Source organism: Vidua macroura, chromosome W, assembly GCF_024509145.1.
Source record: "Vidua macroura isolate BioBank_ID:100142 chromosome W, ASM2450914v1, whole genome shotgun sequence".
Taxonomy (NCBI): domain Eukaryota; kingdom Metazoa; phylum Chordata; class Aves; order Passeriformes; family Viduidae; genus Vidua; species Vidua macroura.
Window position 1 is genome coordinate 2573048 of NC_071610.1, and position 19622 is coordinate 2592669.

The following is a 19622-nucleotide window of genomic DNA, read 5'->3' on the forward strand; positions in this document are numbered from 1 at the left end:
CCCTTTACCAACCAGCGATGCTTTTAAGCGGTGCTTGTAACTCCCAACTTGTACCACGCTCCCACTAGCTGCACTATCAGCTAGCGGCATTCAAAGCAGCTTCTCAAACCGCGGCTTGTGCCCGCGCGCCTGCTGCGCTATCAGCTAGGCTGCGCCTAAAGCACCTTTGCAAGCCCCGACTTAAGCCCCGCGCCGCGCTCCCCCCCGCTTGCCAGAGACAGCCCGTGCCATGCATGCGCACCACCCGCTCTATCAGGTAGTGTGGGCTGAGAGCTGCCCCGCGCATGCGGAGCAACTGCTCGACTTCATATGAAATGAACAGGGCTAATGCCTTTATTAATGTTCAGCTCTTTATTAAAAAGATCAGCTGGGCAGGGGGCTCGACGCAGAGCTCGCCCCCGCGGTCGTAGCTTTTCCCAGGCAGCTGAAAGGAAGGAGGCGTGCAGAGTCTGTCACTGGAGTCCAGAGCAGCAGCTGTCCTTTCTCCTTTCCTTGTGGCACACCGGTGGCCCGAGGATGAGGAGGCATGGCGTGCAGAGTCTGTTGCTGAAGTCCAGAACAACAGCTGTCCCCGCTCCTTCCGTGGTGACAGCACCAGGGCTCTCTGTCTCTACCTCCCTGCTTCTCAGAGCCTAATATAGTCTGTTCTTTCTTAGGTGATGGCGACGGTTAAAAGTCAATCAGGGGATGTGTTTCCCTCTTCCTCAGCTAGGGCATTTGTCTAGACTCCTCTACTGTGTTCAGTTTTTGATTTTTATTCCTTTTTATCTCCTAAAAATACTCCCATGATCCTAAGGGGTTTTTATTTGCATGTTAGTCCCAGAATGGCAGCGTGGAGGGGTGGGAGGCCAGTTATCTCCAGGTAGTTTAGAGAAAACAAACAGAGCAATTAGCTAATTAGCATTTCAATATGGGTACTTAGCTAGAGCTAGTAGTTTCTGTTAGTGTTGCCATGGGAACTAGGAAGGCCCTGCCCGCGTCTCTGGGGAACACGTGGAAACTGTTCATAACACATAGACTGGGTCCCGTACCCTCCCCTCCCCCCTCCCCCCCTCCTGACGTTGTTGAACAGGACGGGAACAGAGAACTCCACATTAGAAGGCAAAGAAAATGAACTCCTTTATTTCAAATGTACCGCTCTATATATATAGAACATTGAGAAGACTAATTTCATTGGTCTTAGAGTAAAAACATCTCACACCATTGGTGGGCAGTGAATGACGCACAGAGGCACAACATATCTATAAACAATGTGAATAACAAGATAGATTAAAGAATTATTTACATTCTTTCCCAACTGCTTCCCAGGCTCTTGCCTGGTTAGAAAACCTTTCTCTTTCTCTCTGACTGAGTTGAGAATACCCACACCCTCCCCCTCCCCCCCCAGGTATCTGAGGAGTGAGAGGACATGGGGGCAGGGTGCGAGGACAGGGAAGACAGGGCGGAGAGAATCTTCTCCCTGGGACAGTGGGACAGAGGTGACAGAGCCCTCCCTGTCAGGGGAGGGTGGGGCTGATGATGCGGCAGGCAGGACATGGAAGGAGGGAACGCCCACCCGAGGGGGAACAGGGGGAGGAGTGGCAACCTGATGCCTTGAGTGGGCGGTGCCCACGCCCACAGGGAAGCAGGAGGGGGTGGGGTCAAAAGCGGGGGCAAAGGCGACAAAGGAAGGGTTGTGGGAAGGAGAAACCCCTCCACGTGGCTGTCTTCCATCTTGGGAAGACAAAGACCCTGACCACGTGGCCACGGCTTCCTCAGGGGAGCAAAGAAAAAGGTTCAAGGAAACAGAACTGTGTGGGGTAGTGCTAGAACTGGGATTTCTGACCAGGAAAAAGGGATTGGAAAAGGGGTTTGGGGTCAGTTCCTCAGCGAAGTAGCTAATTTTGCCAAGGCGGGGGCGCCGGGGGGGCTCGCGGGAGCCAGAAGAATGGTCCACGTTTGTGGAGCTGCCCTGCGCCTTAGAGCGGCGGAGTACTCCCCCCTGCCTACCCGGGTTAGGGGAAGAAGGGGTAGGAGAGGAAGGTGGGGAAATGGGTTCAGGGGAAGCAACAGATTTTCTCGATGGCTTTTTTCCTTCCCGGCCCGCGTCCCGCGCAGGCTCTGTTTTTACAACTTCTCATATTAACAGATGGAGGAGCTTGGGGAAGCAGTCTTTCACGGAGGGATCCCTGTCGATTCCCTCCACTAGCCTGGCTCCTACCCGCTCCCAGAACTCCGTTTTGTGAGCATCCTCTGCAGTTACGCGTGGGAAGGAAAAGCACAGCCAGCGTACAAACTGTTTAACCGAATTTTTGGGGTAGGGGCCCTTCACCAATAAAATTCCCTTACTTTGGGTATAGAATTCCCTCTGTTGGGTAGATAGCACGGTCCCCATGCTATTTGTACCCAACTACCTCACCCCTGGTGCAGAAAAAGCGGAAAAAAAACAAAAAAAAACCACAAAAGACCCTGGCGGCTGCCGCTCACGCTGCATGCTGCATGTTCCGTACCCTCGGAAACTCAGCAAAGCCCACCCACGTGAAGGGGAGTATTAGTCCAGTACCCCCCCGCTGCTAAATACTCACCAAACCGGGATCTTCGCAAATAAAAGCTGCTACCAGGGTTTTCGCTCCCGGGAAACGTCCGTTCTTTGGCTTTCCGTGGCTGGGATGAGTTGCGCTTCCAGTCCCACATGGGACAACACCGCGTGCTTTCCTGAGGGTGGCGGAGACTTCACTGACTTACTTCGGGGACACTCTGCTCCTGTTTTCAGTCTGGCACGGAGCACTTTTCCGTCACGGAGCACAACCCTGCAGTGGTGGAGATGGTTTCCCGCGCGGACCACGCTCGCTCGTCTCGGCAGCAGTGCTCGCTGGTCATCGGCGCGGCTTCGTGGTCGCTGCGTGGCTCCCAGTGCTCTGCAGTGACTCTCTGCCTGCTCTGGCTGCTCTGCGCTGGCTGTGGCCCCTACGTGGCAGTGCGTTATTTTTCTCGGCCCCGGTCAGCTCCCGAGTGCCCGGCTTGGGCTCCTCGGCTTCTTGTTGGGGTCGGCGCTTGGGGCGATTTCTGGGCGCTTCTGCTGCCATGCTCCGGGGTGGGCTGCTGTCCGCGCTTTGCTGTCGGCACGAGGGAGGAAACAAAGAGGCAGGGAAAACGTCCAAATCCATCCGCGTGGCAGCTGGATGCTTTATTGGCCGCAGGAGCCGCGATGGAGAAGCCGCAACCCGCTCCCAACCTCGCGTGGACGAAAGTGGCCCCGGGACCGAGGGGGGAGCAGGATGATATAGGGGTAGGACAGGGAGGACGGGGAGTCCTCCCGCCCAATGAATACAGATGCCGTGGCGATGACGTGTACCACAGCGACCAATGGGAACACGGCAGGGGTGGCCACGGGGCTTCGGGGCGAGTGGTACCGTGGGAATGGGGTGACGGGCATGGAATCCTCAGGAGTTGGCAGGGAGTGGTTGCAAGAGTGACAGGGGGAAGCTCCAATGGCAGGCAGCCTGAAGCTAACCACTGTGTGGGGGGGAAAACACAGGGGATACACGAGGGTACACAGAACCAGCAAACTAACAAAGATCAGAACCCCTAATCTGAACCCAAACCTGGGATGCAACAGTCAGTGTGTCCAAAAAGGCTGTGCAACTTAGACTGGAGCTGTGCTTGTTTACCTTTCTTGTGCATAAAGCTTAGAGGATATGGATTCAGTGCTGGGGAAATGGTTTTAAGCCAGCTGAGGTAATTTGCAGTGCTCACCTCTGTTACCATGGGAATATAGAGGTGTAGGCATTTCTGTTTACTTACCAAGTCAGTGAACACTCAGTCTGTGTTCAGTGTACTTAATTTTAATGTTGTGATTTTTATGCTCCTGTAATCCTGGAACAGTCCTTCAAAATCCATTTTTGCCAAGGTAAATATATTTTCCCTTAAGTTAACTGGGGCATTCCTTTTTTACATCCCTGAATGAATAGGAGGCTATATTCCATTTTTAAGGATGTGTTCATGGACTCTGAGACACCTGAATGTTATCAAAGATCTGTCACTGCGTCTCTGAAAGACTGAAATGAGCTTTATTACTGGTGTCTCCTTCAGTAGGAAATGTGTGGTTAGAGGGGTGGTCCTTTGATGTGCAATTAAACCCAGGAAAAATAGTTTTGTGTAATGTATAAATAGAAAAGAGGAGACATAAAGGTGCTGTTGAAATTTCTTGCTGCCAGTTTGGCATCCAAATATTAAAGGTGCATGCCACTACCTCTGCGAAAGAGTGAGTTGAGAGAAACATCTTCTCCTTCCCAAATTCCAGCCCCTTGAAAATTACCATTTTACTTACCTTGTAACTACTTTTTTTCACTTGGAAAACAAACAAAAAAACCAAACAAACAAAATAATCCAAACCAACAAAAAGTCTAAGAGGCTGACTTGATTTGTCTTCCTAGCAAAAATGAATTTTTTATTAGAAGAAAATGATGGTTTCTCTCTAAGACAATGCTTTCATTATATTGATTTTCTCTTTATCTCATGGTCTTTGAGCATCAGGGATAAGGCAGCCAAACACATTTTGATTAACCAGACAAATGGAAGCTACAGTATTTGAATAAACTTCAGCTGTTACTGTCTGCCATATCTGAAGGCCTGACTGATCTCCTGACAGTTTAACATTCACATAACTCCATAGACAGAGTGGAGCTATCATGCTTTACATCAGCAACAAATGCAATTTCATCTTCTGTAAGAGCCGTAATGAGGGATGCGGGTCTCCAGGTGGCTCTTCAAAATGCAGTTTATTACATCCAAGACTTTACAGCAGTCCAGGGTTGTGAGTGACAGAGCCTGTGCCTACAGCTGTCAGCTCCAGCTGCAGACAAGCCTGAAGACCCTTTAGTTTTGGTTACAATGCATTATATACTTTTCTTTGCTGAGCATCTTAATACAGAAGAACCAATCTATACCTTAACTTTTCCCAATAGCCTATCATAACTAGTATAATTACCATATTCATGTTACTATTCTCCAATCACTAAAAGTTAGTATGTTACAGTTTAAGCTAGAAGTTGATTTTCAGTTTTCTTGCGGTGGAAAATTCTGAGACCTTTTTCCTACTTGCAACATTGGCAGTCTTGTTTGCCTGTGCTATCTTTCTGCTTGGTAAAAACATCTTCTTGTTTGAGGTGGGTTTATCCTTTGCTCTAAGCCATAAAAACCCCTTCTAACTAGCATACCCTTTGCCTTCTTAGTTATCCAGTAAGACTGGATCAGCAATTCTTTTCTTCTATATCAAAACTTGCTTCCATCTCTATTTCATTCTCAGGTTCTAAATTCAAAAATCTTTCTGCCAAGCATACATATCTGTGAGACTTTCTAGTCAAACTTTCATCCTTCCCAACAGTCTTCTGGAAGAACCAAAAAGAGTTGATGCTGATGGATGAGGAAAACTATTCAAATTCAGAACTACAGGGGAAAATATAGTGGAAAAAACAGGGATGACAAAGGGTGCAGTTATCACCCTACCATGACCTGTCTTAAGAATGTGGACATCTAGTCCCAACTGGACTTCCAAGCTCCCTGTACAGCTGAAACAGAGCTCTGGGCACAGGAGAGAGCCATGTACACTAGATATCCTAACCACCACTATGGCTATCATCTCTGTACTATCTGAATGATGTTTGCACAAAGGTTGAATCAGGTCACTGTAAAGCTGGGTGGGGCCTCTTAGGTTGTCATATCCAGCCCACAGTGAGTGCATCCCCCGTGTCCTGTAATCCCTTCAACACAAATCTATTAAGTTCTATCTTAACCTTCATTTGGTTGGTTGTTCCCACTGCTTCTTCCAGTTTATACCCTAAATTTATTCATACCCTCTTCTCTCAGGCTCTTGGAGTGAAAATGAGCCTAAAGAGCTTTATAACCTCCCTGTTATTAAATCTCTGATTTATCAGTAGACAGAAAATGCCTCTGTCTTGTTGGACTCACACAAGCCAAGAAAGGTTTTCCTCTCTTTAGAGGAGCCCAGTGGCAGGCTGCAGGACTTCCAGCTGGTTGGTCCTCATCCTGCTGAGTTGCTAAAAGATGTTTGGAAACTCAAATCATCCCCCCATGTTGGAACCCTGGTTGCTGAGAATTTTAGATTTTCTGTGCTGACAGGCACTGATCCCCAAGAGAACACTGCATTTGACCTGAGGCCATGGAGAAGGCTTCCAAAACTGAATGATAGAACTGGGATTATGGGTGTGTAGTTTGAATAAAAGTGTGTAATATCATATGGTGGAAAACTTAGAGTTTAAGGTTTTAGAATATAATACTATATATGAAGCAAGATGGAGGTTTTAGGGTGGAGGCTAGTCCTTCTTCTTCACCTTCTTCCTCATTGTTTTGGGTGGTATTGTGTAATTGGATAAAAAAGTCCGCATTGCGGGCCACAGGTGGTTGGGTCAATAGTAAAAATAATTTAGGTGTCATTTCTTAATTGGACAGTTTATCCTTAAAAGGCCTTGTAGAGAGAGAGATAGGGCTCCATTTTTAGTTTGTTAGTGTGAAGTGCTGTAGAACTCACGATTTGTGAGACTGTAATATAGATGAGAACTAATAAACATCTGAGTCTGAACAAATTTGCCCTTTGCTGTTGGACTAACTCTGTTAATGCACACAGATTTTGCAATGGTAGGGGCCACTGACCCACCCAAACTGGATTTTCTGTTTTCCAGGTTAGTTTTAAAGTGTCACATGCTTCAATGGCCCCCATTAAAAATCTGATTGAATTCTAAAACCCCATTGGAAGAGAACATCCCTCCCCCATAGTACCATTGGCACTGGTAATACGAAGGGTTTGACTGAGGCAACGTGTCCCTCAGGGCCTTTGATCTGTATCAAGTGTCGGCTTTGATAGCTGTGGCTACTCCCTCCACTACTCCCTCAAGTGCCTGAGGCACTTCAGCAAGGGAACACTGTGGGGGCCATTTGGCTTGAGAGGTAACTGTAACGTCAGCCCCTGTGTCTATGAGACCAAGTGTTATCTTTTGTCCTATTAATGTCAGGGTACATAGGGTAATATAAATTGTACCCAGCATACTTGGGATGTTCCAGTAGACTCAAATCCCCCTTTTCGCGTTACGTCTGTGAAAGGTACGCTCATGGTTTGGGGAAGTAAAATTAATTGAACTATTCGAGTTCCTTGGGGAATGGTGCAAGGTGGTCGAGATGTCCATGCTATGATCATAATTTTATCGTCAGAGTCCATAACCCCAGGGAGAACAAACAGCCCCATCAAAGAGGTGGATGACCGACCTAAAATCAATGCATGCATATGCTGCCCTGGTGGTCTGAAAACTCCTGTGGGAAGCAAATGAACAGATGAATCAAGTAAGATTACTGTGATGGAGGTTGCCATGTCTAGTCTGGCCCTCCCTGGTGTGGAGGGTTGTAAATTGCTGATAGTCTGGCAAAGGCTGCTTGTGGCAGCTGGGCTGAGGCTTGCAATGGTCCACTCTGAGGCATTGGCTGGGGCATTTGTCTCTCTGCATGGTGCCGCCCCGTGCTTTGACTCCGGTTTCCCAATATTGGATGTCCTTCAAAATCATACTTGGAATGACATTGATTTGCATAATGCCTTCCTTTACGGCACTGAGGGCAAATACTGGGAGCTTTGGATCTGGCCTCCCCTGTTGTAGTTGAGACGGTCACAATACAAAGCAACACTCCATTTTCAGAAGGCTTCAAACCCGGTTTTATTATAGCATGCATGCTTTTTATACATTCTTACAAAATTCATAAGTTTACACTTTACTCCTTGGTCAGGAAAGACAAACAAAGTGCTTATTGGAATAGACAGTTGCAGCTTTCTCTTATTTATCCTTTCTTTCTTGGTTTCTATGTCAACGACCTTGGTAGAAAATTCTTTCAGGGGTAAACATTGATCCTCTTATCAAACTTCTCTCTGGCTCACAGAAGTTGCTGTAAAACCTCTTCCACAAAATCATTAGCTATACCAGCCCCCACAGCTTTATAAGTAACTGTTACCCTATGCTGAAGTGTGCCGAGGCAATTACATGCCTCAATCATTTCTAGCAGGGTGGGTTCCTCCTTAGGCAAGGACTTAAGTAGTTTTTTACAGTCTTCATTAGCATTTTCAACAGCTAATTTTAAAAATAACACCTCTCTGGCAGTGTTATTCTCAATTTGTCTTTCAAGAGCTTGTTTTAAGTGGTCAATAAATTGCATATAAGGCTTGGCCAGTCCTTACTTTACATTAGTAAATACGTTTTGGGGGGTTGCAGAATCGGGAACTTCTAAAAATGCGATACGTGCAGCTTCAGTAATACCTTTAAGGGCTTCTCTAGGAATGTGGGCATGCCCAACAGGGTCTGAGTGCATCCCTTCTCCAGCTAGCTGGTCAGTCATGAGGGCTGCAATATTCTGGTTTGCATGCCCTACAAATCTTACAAGCAAAGTCTCTAACCCCTTTTTCCACTGAGCATCAAAAATGGCATACTGAGTTTGGGTTAATAATAAGTTCACCAGTTCCTTTAAATCATGAGGGGTTATAGGATGAGTTGACAACATAGACCATAAAAGATGAGCAAAAAAGGGAGACTCCAGCCCATGTTCTGTAGCAGTGTGACGTAGTTCCTTAATTTCCGAATAAGCGAGGGTTTCCCACTTGTCATGGTTTGACACTAGCACAATGCCAGTGTCTCCATGAAAATACACCCTCCCCAGATGAGTGCTGTGAGATGCGATCAGCAACACAGCAGAGCAGGCTCAAGCTTAGAAATAAAGGAGAAAACTTTATTACCCTACAACTACAATAAAAGACACATACAGAATTCAGGATGAAAACCTTCCAAAACATTCCTCCTCCCCCCACCCAAACTCCAGCAAACCACAGTGAGACACAACCCTGGATTCCTGATCACATTACCACCCTTCCAATAATCAATACTCAGTCCATCAAGGGAGAGAGGAGTCTCTCCTGTACCATAGACCCCCAGGAAACACAATTGCAACCTCCTGTGTTTCCATGTCACACATGGCACCGCCCAGAGAAAATCTGCCAGTGTGACACCCTCCTTTCCATGTCACAGTGCTCTCACCACCGTGCATGGACAGACTGCTCATAGGGCTCCTTTAAGGATGCTTTGCCACGGACCAAAAGAGACAACAGTTCAGTTTCTCATTTTTGGACAACAGTCCCCCCCATTTTCTCTTCCCCTGGGGCCGAGGGTCTCGAGAATGGAGATCTTCTTTTCCCTGAAGACAGAGGGCACCACCACACCCTCCTCATCACTGCAGCAGGTCACTCTCTTGGCTCCAACCATTGCATCCCCCTAAAAATGCAGTCTCTGTTGCAGGAGAAATTGGTTCAACTTGTTGCTTCTTTTCTCTCCGACTTCCTTGTTTTCGCCTGGCTCCTTTTTCCCGGGGCGCCGGAGAGAAGCAACAAACACCTTTGTGGGTTCGCTTGATACAGACAGAGCTATTTAGAGAGCGCGATCATGACCGGGATAAAGAGACTCAAGAGACTGAACACTTGTTGTGCAGTCCAAAGTAGGTTGTATTTGCTCGAACGCCGCACATACAAGGGACAATGGTCTGGGGTTGAGTTACAGGTTTTATAGGGGAAAATAAGAGATAAGGTGAAACCAATAGAACAATGCCCAGTATGAATACATTATAGGTGAAATCCAATGGGAATAGCTTCAGGGGGAAGGGTAAATACATGTAAAAATACATAATAGAAACTCCAGCTTTAGGTTTAGGAAACAGAAACTCCCATTTCAAATTCACAAAGCTTTTTGCTCCATCTGCGTAGCTGTACACTACAACAGTTCAGTCTATGGCTATACAAGAAAAGTCCAGCCAAAAGCCACTCCATCATCTCCTCCCACCTAGGATTCTTCCCCATCTTCTTCTGACATCTCAGTCCCAGGCCATCTCTCTTCTCTTTCAGATCAAGGAGGAGCAATATTTCACAAAGCTTTCATTGTCCAAGAAGGGGTTAAAAGTCTTGGACTCCCAGGCCGGCTGAAATCTCTGCCCAGAACTCCAACTCCCAAGGCTGGGCACCTTCCCATCCCCTTCTCTTTCTCCTCTGCTGGCATACTGTCTCTTTCACTGTCTCTCCCTCTGGGCGGGGGGGGGGGGGCAGGGGAACAAAGACATCTCAGATTTTCTTCACCCTTCCGTCCACAGGGGCCGACCCAGTTCCAGTCCCTTTACACCCTGGGCCTACCTCTCCCAGGCTGCATGGCTTCCCCTCCCCCGCCCAGCCTGTGGCTGGGCAGGGGAGAGTCTGCACTCTTCGTTGACCGGAACCAAAGAGAGGGCTCCCCTGGGAGTTCTCTGCTTTTAACCCCCTGTGTTCTCAGAGGCGTGTCCACTGCCTTCAGTGGTCACTCCAAGTGTCAGTATCCAAACCTGACCACTGATTGGTTTGACCCCAACTTCCTGAGAAAATTCACTTCCCTGTCAAACCATGACACCACTGCAGGTTGTTTCCCCTGGTGCCGCAAAGCCTGACTGGAGTGACTATTTTCACTGTGATATTAAAATCCTTCTCCTTAAGAGCCTTTTTCTTTAATTACATCTAGTTATCATGAGTGTCAGGAGGGAAGAGGTCAGGCTCAGCATCTGGATTTATTGGTCCCAGATTGAAGGGGTCCCCCTCCTCCTCACTGCTAGAGCCACAGTCAGCAATATAGGCTGCTAATGACCGTGAGACAGGATACCTTCCCCTCCTTTGACTGGGCAGAGCAGGGGTTGATGGCTGCGGCCGCTTTTCAGTATCAGAGGTGCCAGTTTCAAGTGGGCAGGGAGAGTCAGAGCAGGGTAGGGGGCTGGTGCTATCCACAGCCTGAGACTGGTCTTGCTTTTTCAATGTCTCAAAAATCACTCTCCAAGATGGGAGCATATGCATCGCCAGCTGTGGGAGGGGTTCCTGCTCTCCCTTGGGAGGCAGCAACAGTGTACAAAAAGGTTGCCAATCACCTGCTGCTCTCCACCCCAGAAGAGCTGTCTGTCAATGCTTGGTACTCTCCCCAGTTCCAGAAAGTTCAGTTATTCTGTTACCCCCATTGGCTCCTGTTAGAATACCACTCCTCCTCTGTACCCCGATTAGTTCTCTGTTGTCACCCCACTCTGTCTCCCCCCCTTTACCTGTTGCCCATTGGCTGTTTTGTACCCTAACCACTCCTACTCCTTTGCCCTTAATACCCGGCCCTGCCTTCCCTCAGGGCTCCCGGGGCTGGCTCCCTTCCAGAGAGCTTGTGTCCCCTCATCTTCCCCCTCCTGTTCCTGCGACTCTCCTGAAATAAAGCCTCAAGGAATACAGTTACTCCGGAGCCCTCTCTTCCTTACGGTGGAGCTATCCGGGTTCCCGCCACATCCTCCCTGCGGACCGGTCCTCCGAGGGTTTTCCCCCGGACTGGCTGGGCACCCGGGGGAAGCCCGGAGGACTTGTAATTTAATACAGCCAGCTCATGTCCTGTAGTAGCTAAATCATAGAGCTTAACCCCCACATTATCCCAAACAGCATTTGTAAAAATAGAGGAGGCAGTGACGTCGGGACATTTAACAGCCACCCATTTAAGTCCAACTTTGGCAAGGATTTGCCATGTTTCGCAAGCAAAGCAAGCATTAGTTCAAAAACACCTCTCTCTTCATTAGACATGCTTTGTCTCATGTTCCTCCTGCCCACCTCCTCCATGGAGGGATTATTTCGGGCCCGCTCCTGATTCTCGCACCAGCACTTCCAGTTCTGGGGGGCTCACCAACAGCAGCGCAGATAGGCTGGTTCTTGCTCCTCACACGGGGCACCAATTATCGGCAATGGAGAGACAGGGACATCTGAGCTTGGATCATAAGCCAATTTTATTGAGAATACAAGGTGTTTATATAGGGGTTTACTTGTATGGCATTTATATAGGGTTCTATTTTTGGTAACAAGTTCCCATTGGTTACACATTCTTCATGACATATTGTCACCTAGTAACATTATCTTATCACAGAGTTTCACCAAATGTTTCTTAGTCACTTCTTCCCCAGAGAGCAGTTATCTGTGTTTGTCTCTCCCACAGTTTCTGCTCGATCAGGCCTAAGATATCAAGCTCCTTTATCAGTTCCATTGTACTCTGTTTTATTTACCATAGACATCAGCATGTGTCAATGTCTCGGGGTTCCAATGCTGGGCTGACCCCAAGATCGTAAAGAGCCTTTGCTTCCTAGCCCGACACAGCCAAAGAAGGAGTCTGGAATGCTTCGGATCACGTTCTCAAGGTTGTTTATTTTTTCTTATCTATAACATTCTTTCTCTGACCTGCTGAGCTCTGGCTAGCAAAGAGGCCATGGCATTCTGCTCTGCCCTCTGGGGCGGTATTTACCTTTTATATCAAAAGTTACGTATAGTCTGTTTACAACAACGTGCCAATATCTAACATCTATGTTGGACAGTGTGTCTCTACCTTAAACCAATAGAAAAGTGTCACCATCACACCAAGACATGGAGGACAAGGAGAAGGAGAAGAAGGCTCCATCTTGACCCCCTGAATTACATTCTAAAAATCCCAAATTTCTACTTTTCCACCCTGTATTAATTCAAATATCACACTACTAAAACCCTTGTGGCTTGTAATTCCTCATACAAAATTGACAGCTTTTTCCACAGGCTAAAATCAAAGCCACAGATGTTTTTGACTTCATGCCAGGGTCTCTGAGCCCCCTGCTAGGGTCTCAAGACATCCAGGGCAGCCAGAGGGATGTCCTGGACTCCAACAAGCATGTATCTCATCTGTTACTATCATGTATATGCAGCTTGCCATATATGCTGCAAAATGTTCCTAGAGGTGCGTTCCTTCAGTCACTTTAATGTCAACAGTCTTCTGAAGGTAGCAAATTTGTGTTCCCTTAATGCAAGTTATGGTGAAATAGGTCAGGAATTTTGGAAAATATAATGCAATTACTTTGCATCAATGATAGACCTCTAAATTATGCTCTTGCTTATTATATGGTGCTTCAGCCAGGCAAGCAACAAAGTCATTACCCCTGTAGAAGGAGCAACATGAAATGATTTTTCTCTGTATAAAGTAGATACTGGAGTCCATCACTGCAATGGAAAGCAGCAGTCATGCATCACAGTATGACATAATTTTTCATCATCTTCTGCCAGCTAAGCTGTGATTAAGGTGTTAGCAAGTTTGTCAATTGTCAGATAATAAAACTGATCATCAGAGCTGAACTAAAATGTACAAGGCCTTGAAGACAGACCAGGCTTTCAGGCTGATCCAGCACTAAAATACTGGTCTTCAAGTTTCAGTTCCCTGAGATGATGTGCAAGTGACATCCTCATGCCCCACGTGTCCTTACTATGTGCACTGTATCAATGCTGTATCCATATTTACATCAATGTCCCCTGTGTACTCCTCTATCCATTTCAACTGAGCCCTCTGGTGGTATCTAATCTCAGCAAGACAGATACACTTAGGGTTGTTCAGGTTTCCTAGTTGTTTCTTAGTGTTGCTACTTTAGCATAAAACATAAGTTGTTACTGTGGTTTTATTCTTTTACAGTTGTTCCATGCATAATTTTTTGACATTTTATGGATCCCTGAAGATCCACAGGCCACCTCTTGAGAAACAACAGCCTTGAAAGACAAGGTATAAAATTTGTACTTGTGTATCATTGGAGTTCCTTGATACTACAGGAAAACCAGGAGGGGGAAAGTCATGGACTTTGGTTTTGTCTTGGTTTGAAAAGACAGGTGTCTGTTAAGGAAGGCAGGAGCCTCTCTTGAAATTGAAAATGGAAACCCCCTCCCTCCAAATTATTATAATTTTGAAATTAAGAGGCTCTCAGGCAAAGATATGGGAATAGGGATAACAGTTCTTTACTAGGAAAACTAAAAATACTAATGGAATAGTACAAACAAACAAACAAAAAAAAAACCACTGACAGAGTCAGAATACAACCTGACACCCTGTCAGTCATGGTGTTGGTAGCAGTACAGTTAAATGGTGGCTGCAGTCCTCTTGGAGTGATAGATGTGGTTCTGTTGAATCAGTGATCCTGCAGAGGGGTGGAGTCTTCCTCTGAAGGTCCAGTGGTGGTCTAGAAGGGTCTGGTCTTCCTCTGGGATTCCAGTGGGAAAAGACTGTCTCTGTTGTTCGAAATCTCAGATTATATCCAGGTAGGAATGCTTGGTTCCCCCCCCACCCCACCCCAGTGGAGCATCTCACAATGGGATGATGTAATTTTATCAGTCATGCAGGGAGACTCAATGGCCCATTAACAGAAGATATCTTCCTGGAGGGAGGATTGGTCATGGAAGAGATAAAGAAAACTGCTCAATTAACAGAAGATAACTGCCCCACCTCTAACAGATAGGAATAGAATGCACACCCCCATTTCCAACCTAAGACAAGGACATAGCCTCAAGCTGCACCAGGGAAGGTTTAGGTTGGACATTAGGAAGAATTTTGTTACTGAAAGGGTGATTAGATATTGGAATGGGCTGTGCAAGGAGGTGGTAGAGTCACCAGCCCTGGAGGTATTTAAGGACAGACTGGATGTGGCACTTAGTGCCATGGTCTAGTTGTGATGGTGGCATTTGGTCATAGGTTGGACTCAATGATCTCAGAGGTCTTTTCCAACCTAACTGATTCTGTGATTTTACTTGTTCTTTAAATTAAAAATCAGTAGAATATGTTTCCTTAGTAATTTTGCATTTATAGAAATATTTCCTTTTTTTTTTCGAGTGGGAAAACCAAACAAAGCTTGTTTACAGTGCATGAATCTAAATGTAAATTTGGCTCAAATATAAGACTCTATAAAGGTTTCTAACCCTTACAAGAACATTGGTCAAGAAGAATTGTCATTCACTGTACAAAATAAAGAGCTGCAACCAGGGGTTATGAATGGACTGATAAACTAATTTTTTTTCTATTTATTTTCTGTGACCTTCCAAGTTTATGACAGACCACAAAAACATTCTGCTCTGCACTATGATCCAGGTCTCCAACAAGATTTCACCAGTGACACCTTAAAATCAAAGCACCAGCAAAAAAGTAGCAACCAGCACCATCTTGACTGGTCAGCAAGCTCTGATACTGGATCCACTTCTCAAAGTTGCTTTGTTAGCACAGAACCCAGTAGAGAAGCAGTTAGTGCCACCAAGGTCTCCACTATGGAGCCAGGAGTGTCCTTCAGCAAATCCCAGGCAAAAAAGTCCTGCACCAGCAGCACATGGGGGCAGCTGTCAGACGGTAGTAAAGAGCTTGCCATTTGCAGTGCAGTCCCACCACCCAACAGCATCATTGGGGCTGCCCAGCTGAGCGGTGACTCTGAGTGTAATGGGCTTTTGCCTCTTAGAGATCAAGAGGGAGGTATGCAGCTGGAAGCCCCCAATCAGCCTACCAGGAGTACAAAGAAGTCCTGCAAAAACAACTTGCTAAGTCAAGCCATCCAAACCACAGACATCGAATGGGTAAAGAGTGCTCAGAAAGCATTTGACAGCAAATCCCATGACAGCATGGAAGGAAAAAAGGAGTCTTATTCAATGGACAGTGTGTTGGATACATCACCCTCAAATCAGAATCCCATTTCTGCTAGCAGTTGTGAAAGTGACACCAGTTGCATACAAATTACCAACCCAATAAAGTCTCCGACAACAGATACTTCTGGCCACAAAAGGAAAAAAAGGCACTCCACAAAATCTTTCATAGAGGAAACTACCCAGGAGAAAAGCCTGCCTTCTGAACTTGCTATGAGCAGTGAAGTAGCAAACAGGACTAGCTCTCAGCCAGAGGGGAGTAAAAAAGATCTTCAAGCCACAAAGACAGGAAAAGTGATTGAAAATGAGTCCCCCTTAGTAGCTACTGACAGTGGTGTGTTCATTGACAAAGCCTCCCCTAACTGGGCCACCAGACTCAGAAAACCGATCTTCCCACAGCCAGCCAATTATCTGAGGTCCAGCACCCCAAACATGCAGCTAAGTGGTGATGGACCTGTAGCCAACCTAAATCTATGCTTCAGGAGACCTCCATGACAATATCTGAGAAGCTGATGGTGGAGCCTCCTTTAGCCTATCCAATCACACCATCCAGCCCTCTTTATACCAATACAGACAGTCTTACTGCGATCACACCTGTCAAGAAAAAAAGAGGACAACCAAAGAAACAGCCTTTGCTCACTGTTGAAACCATTCATGAGGGAACCTCCACCAGCCCAGTGAGTCCAATCAATCACGAATTTCCAGGAACAAAGAAAAGGAAGAGGAGAAGGAACCTGCCCAAGTTGGCCCAGATAGTTCCAGGAAAGGACAAGTCCATCAGTGAACTCAAATTTCACAAAAGGGTCGTGAAGCTTGGGGTCTTAGATAAGAAGACCATCAAGAACATTAAGGAAATGAAAACCCTCAAGAGGAAAAACATTCTCAATCAGATTTTGTCCTCCTGCTCCATCTGCATAGCTCTGAAAGCAAAAGTCCAGACCCTGTTTAGTGTTGGGCCAACCACCATTGACTAGGGAAGCAGATCAATGTCAACAAGAGGGGGACTATCTACATAGGTAAAAAACGGGGCAGAAAGCCAAGGGCAGAGATGCAGCTTCAGACAGAAGAACCTAAGACATCCATCAAGCACTCAAGACTTGTTTCCAGCCAGCCAGAAAACCCAGCAGTGCCTTCCAACCTGCAGTCACTTGTGGCATCATCACCAGCAGCTATTCATCTGCTTTCAACACAGTTAGTGGGGATTAATGACAACCTCAGCCCTGCAAGCACTGCAACTAATTTTTCAGAGTTAAAAACTATGCCAAATCTTCAACCTATCAGTGCTCTTCCTCCAAAAACCCAGAAAGGAATGCACAGTAAAACTTGGAAGCTGTCTCCACCCTGGTTAATGGCTAATTCACCTTCTCATCTCTGTGAAATAGGTTCTCTGAAAGAAGTCATGCTGTCACCAGTGAGCGAGTCTCAGAGTGAGGAAACCATACCAAGTGACAGTGGGATAGGTACAGACAACAACAGTACCTCCGACCAAGGCGAGAAAAGCTCAGAATCCCACCGGATATACTCCTTTGATTTCTGCACCCTGGACAATCCAGAGGCTATCCCATCTGACACCAGCATAAAGAACAGGCATGGTCAGCAGCAGAAACATCTCATTGTGGATAGCTTTCTCTTTCATGAGGGTATTAAAAAGCCAAAGCACAAGAGGAAAAGGAAAAGCCTGCAGAAGAGAGATGGCCTCCAGTTTCTGGCAGACCTTGATGAACTCATCAATAAGTTTCAAGTGTTCTGATTTCTCATAAAAGTTATATATTTTATCATGAAAATCCATATCCCAGCATCTTCAGGATTAATTTTGGTCGCTACTACCCTGTGCCATATATCTAGTATGACCCATTGCTCTATCTTTGCAGGACCTCTGATATAAAGTCTAAGAAGTGTGGTAGACCTGCCAAAACCAAGGACACCATGACAAAGGTGCCTTTTTTACAAGGGTTTGGTTACCCTATTCCCAGTGGGAGTTACTATGCACCCTATGGAATGCCTTACACATCAATGCCTATGATGAATCTTGGTTACTATGGTCAGTATCCAGCTCCTCTGTACCCAGGCATTTATGAGACCTACTGTGTCCCCACTCCAATTCCATGCAAGTTCTCATATAAAGATGTCCACCACTGCCAAACATAAAGCAAAACATGGAGTGCACCTACAAGCCCCTATGGGAATGGGCCTTGGAGACATGTAGTCCTCTTTGGCTCCTCCAAAAGTTGGAGGAACAAGCATTTCAAGTGGCCGACTTCACAAAAGGAAACACAAACATAAGCACAAGCATAAGGATGAACAGATATTGGGGACACATGAAGATCTGAGTGGTCTCTTTGCTAGCAAGTCCACTGGCTTCTCCAGCCATGCAATCAATGAAAGGCTAAGCAGCTCAGATAAAGACTTCTCTTTGCTCAACGAGAAAAGAAAACACAAGGTGAAGCAGAAGCACCAGCATTGTGAAACCAGACACAAAGGCTCAAAGAGTAACTTTGAAGCAGATACACTGTCTATATTATCACTTTCTGATGCCCAGCAGTGGACACAGAGTAAAGATAATAGCAACTCAAGCAATGATCCCATTGACTCTTGCACAAAGAGATACTCTGGTAATACTGAGAGTAATGGAAGGTCAGAGTCCCTGGACATGTTTGGTGAAATGAATTCCTCAAGTGAGAAGCAGGACAAGGATGCAAGTGGGAATAAAAGAAGAAGCTTTGAAGGGTTTGGAACTTACAGGGGAAAGGACATTCAGCCCTTCAGGACAAATAGGAAGAACAGAAGTACTTATGATTCTTCAGCTTCTTCAAGTAAACTCTGCTTTATTCTATTTTACTTTACTGCATTTAAATTTTAATGTCAAAGAGGGACTTGCCATTTACACCAAATATATTTATGAGTCAATAAGTTCTCTGGATTTTTGTAATTGACTGGCAGTCTGCATCCAGACTCTGGGGAGATCAACAAGAAAGTTGTGCATGCCTTAAGCCAAAACCTTTAAAAGTCTTTGAGTTGTTGCACAACATTTTTTTGAATATTTGTCCTGCCTTCACCTATCTCTCATAGTTTGTTGAGCTTCCTCAAAAAATCTCGCCATTACATTCTGCAACAGCATCAATTATAATACCTGTTGGCAAGGTAGGTATCCCTCTTATTGGTGTCTGCTCTCACGGGGTGGTAATCGTTGCCCAGCCTTTGGGAGAACAGCCACAGTACAGAGTGAAGAATCTCTGCTCTGGCTCACAAAACATACAAAAGCCATGTGTTGATGAGAAGGACCAGATGCATGGGAAGTTGTGGAGCTGGGTCTGTGTCCCATGACTACTGTGGTGTACTGCTGATTCAGAGGGATCCATCATGATGGTGGTTGTGCTGAATATATGGAGATCCTGGGTACAATACCAGTGTAAATCTGTCACTTCCAGTTGGCAGGTGTCATGTAAAGTAATTATCCTGAGCACTGAGTGGCTATGGGAAGGGACTAATGTAATGGAAGCAATAAACCCTCACCAACTGACTCTGAAGAGTTTTAGGTCTCTTGACTTGGATATATAAGCTGCGTAGATGAAGAAGGAAGAAATTCCTTTCAGATGCTAAGGACATCTGTTCGTTGCCTGCAGAAGGGCAAAAAAAGGAATCTGAATCTTGTCTGAGAGACTGAATTGTACTTTACAAAAGGGAGATGCTTTTGTGATGACACAGAGGCAGGTGTTTTGCTGCAATATAAATGAATTTAGCTTGGAAGCAAGCCCAGAGCTCCTGCACTATCAGGTATTTATCATATCAAAAAGCAGATTTCACACTAGGATCTGGAAAAGGGTGAGCTTTACTGAACCAACCAGTGGTGGATGATGTAGCATCCCATGAACTCTCCCACCTCAGTCAGTCCCCAAGTCCTCGGCCCTGGCAACAGCAGTAACTACTTACCATAGAGTCAGTCCTCCTGGGGGGAAAAACACACTCCCAAATAGACTTCTGTGTCAATTTCCCCTGTGTAACTTCCCCTGGTTTCTCCTTTCCCTGTCCCCTCACTGGATTGGTATCCCTGGAGACCAAACCCCTCTGCCTCGCCCTTAGCTCCGCCCCCCACCCCTTCTTAAGCTGC

At 46.2% G+C, this 19622-nt stretch overlaps 1 pseudogene; it reads left to right on the forward strand.

The window, feature by feature from the left end:
- Positions 1-4719: 4719 nt before the first annotated feature.
- Positions 4720-19622, forward strand: part of LOC128821378 (SET-binding protein-like) — a 37890-nt pseudogene continuing 22987 nt past the window's right edge.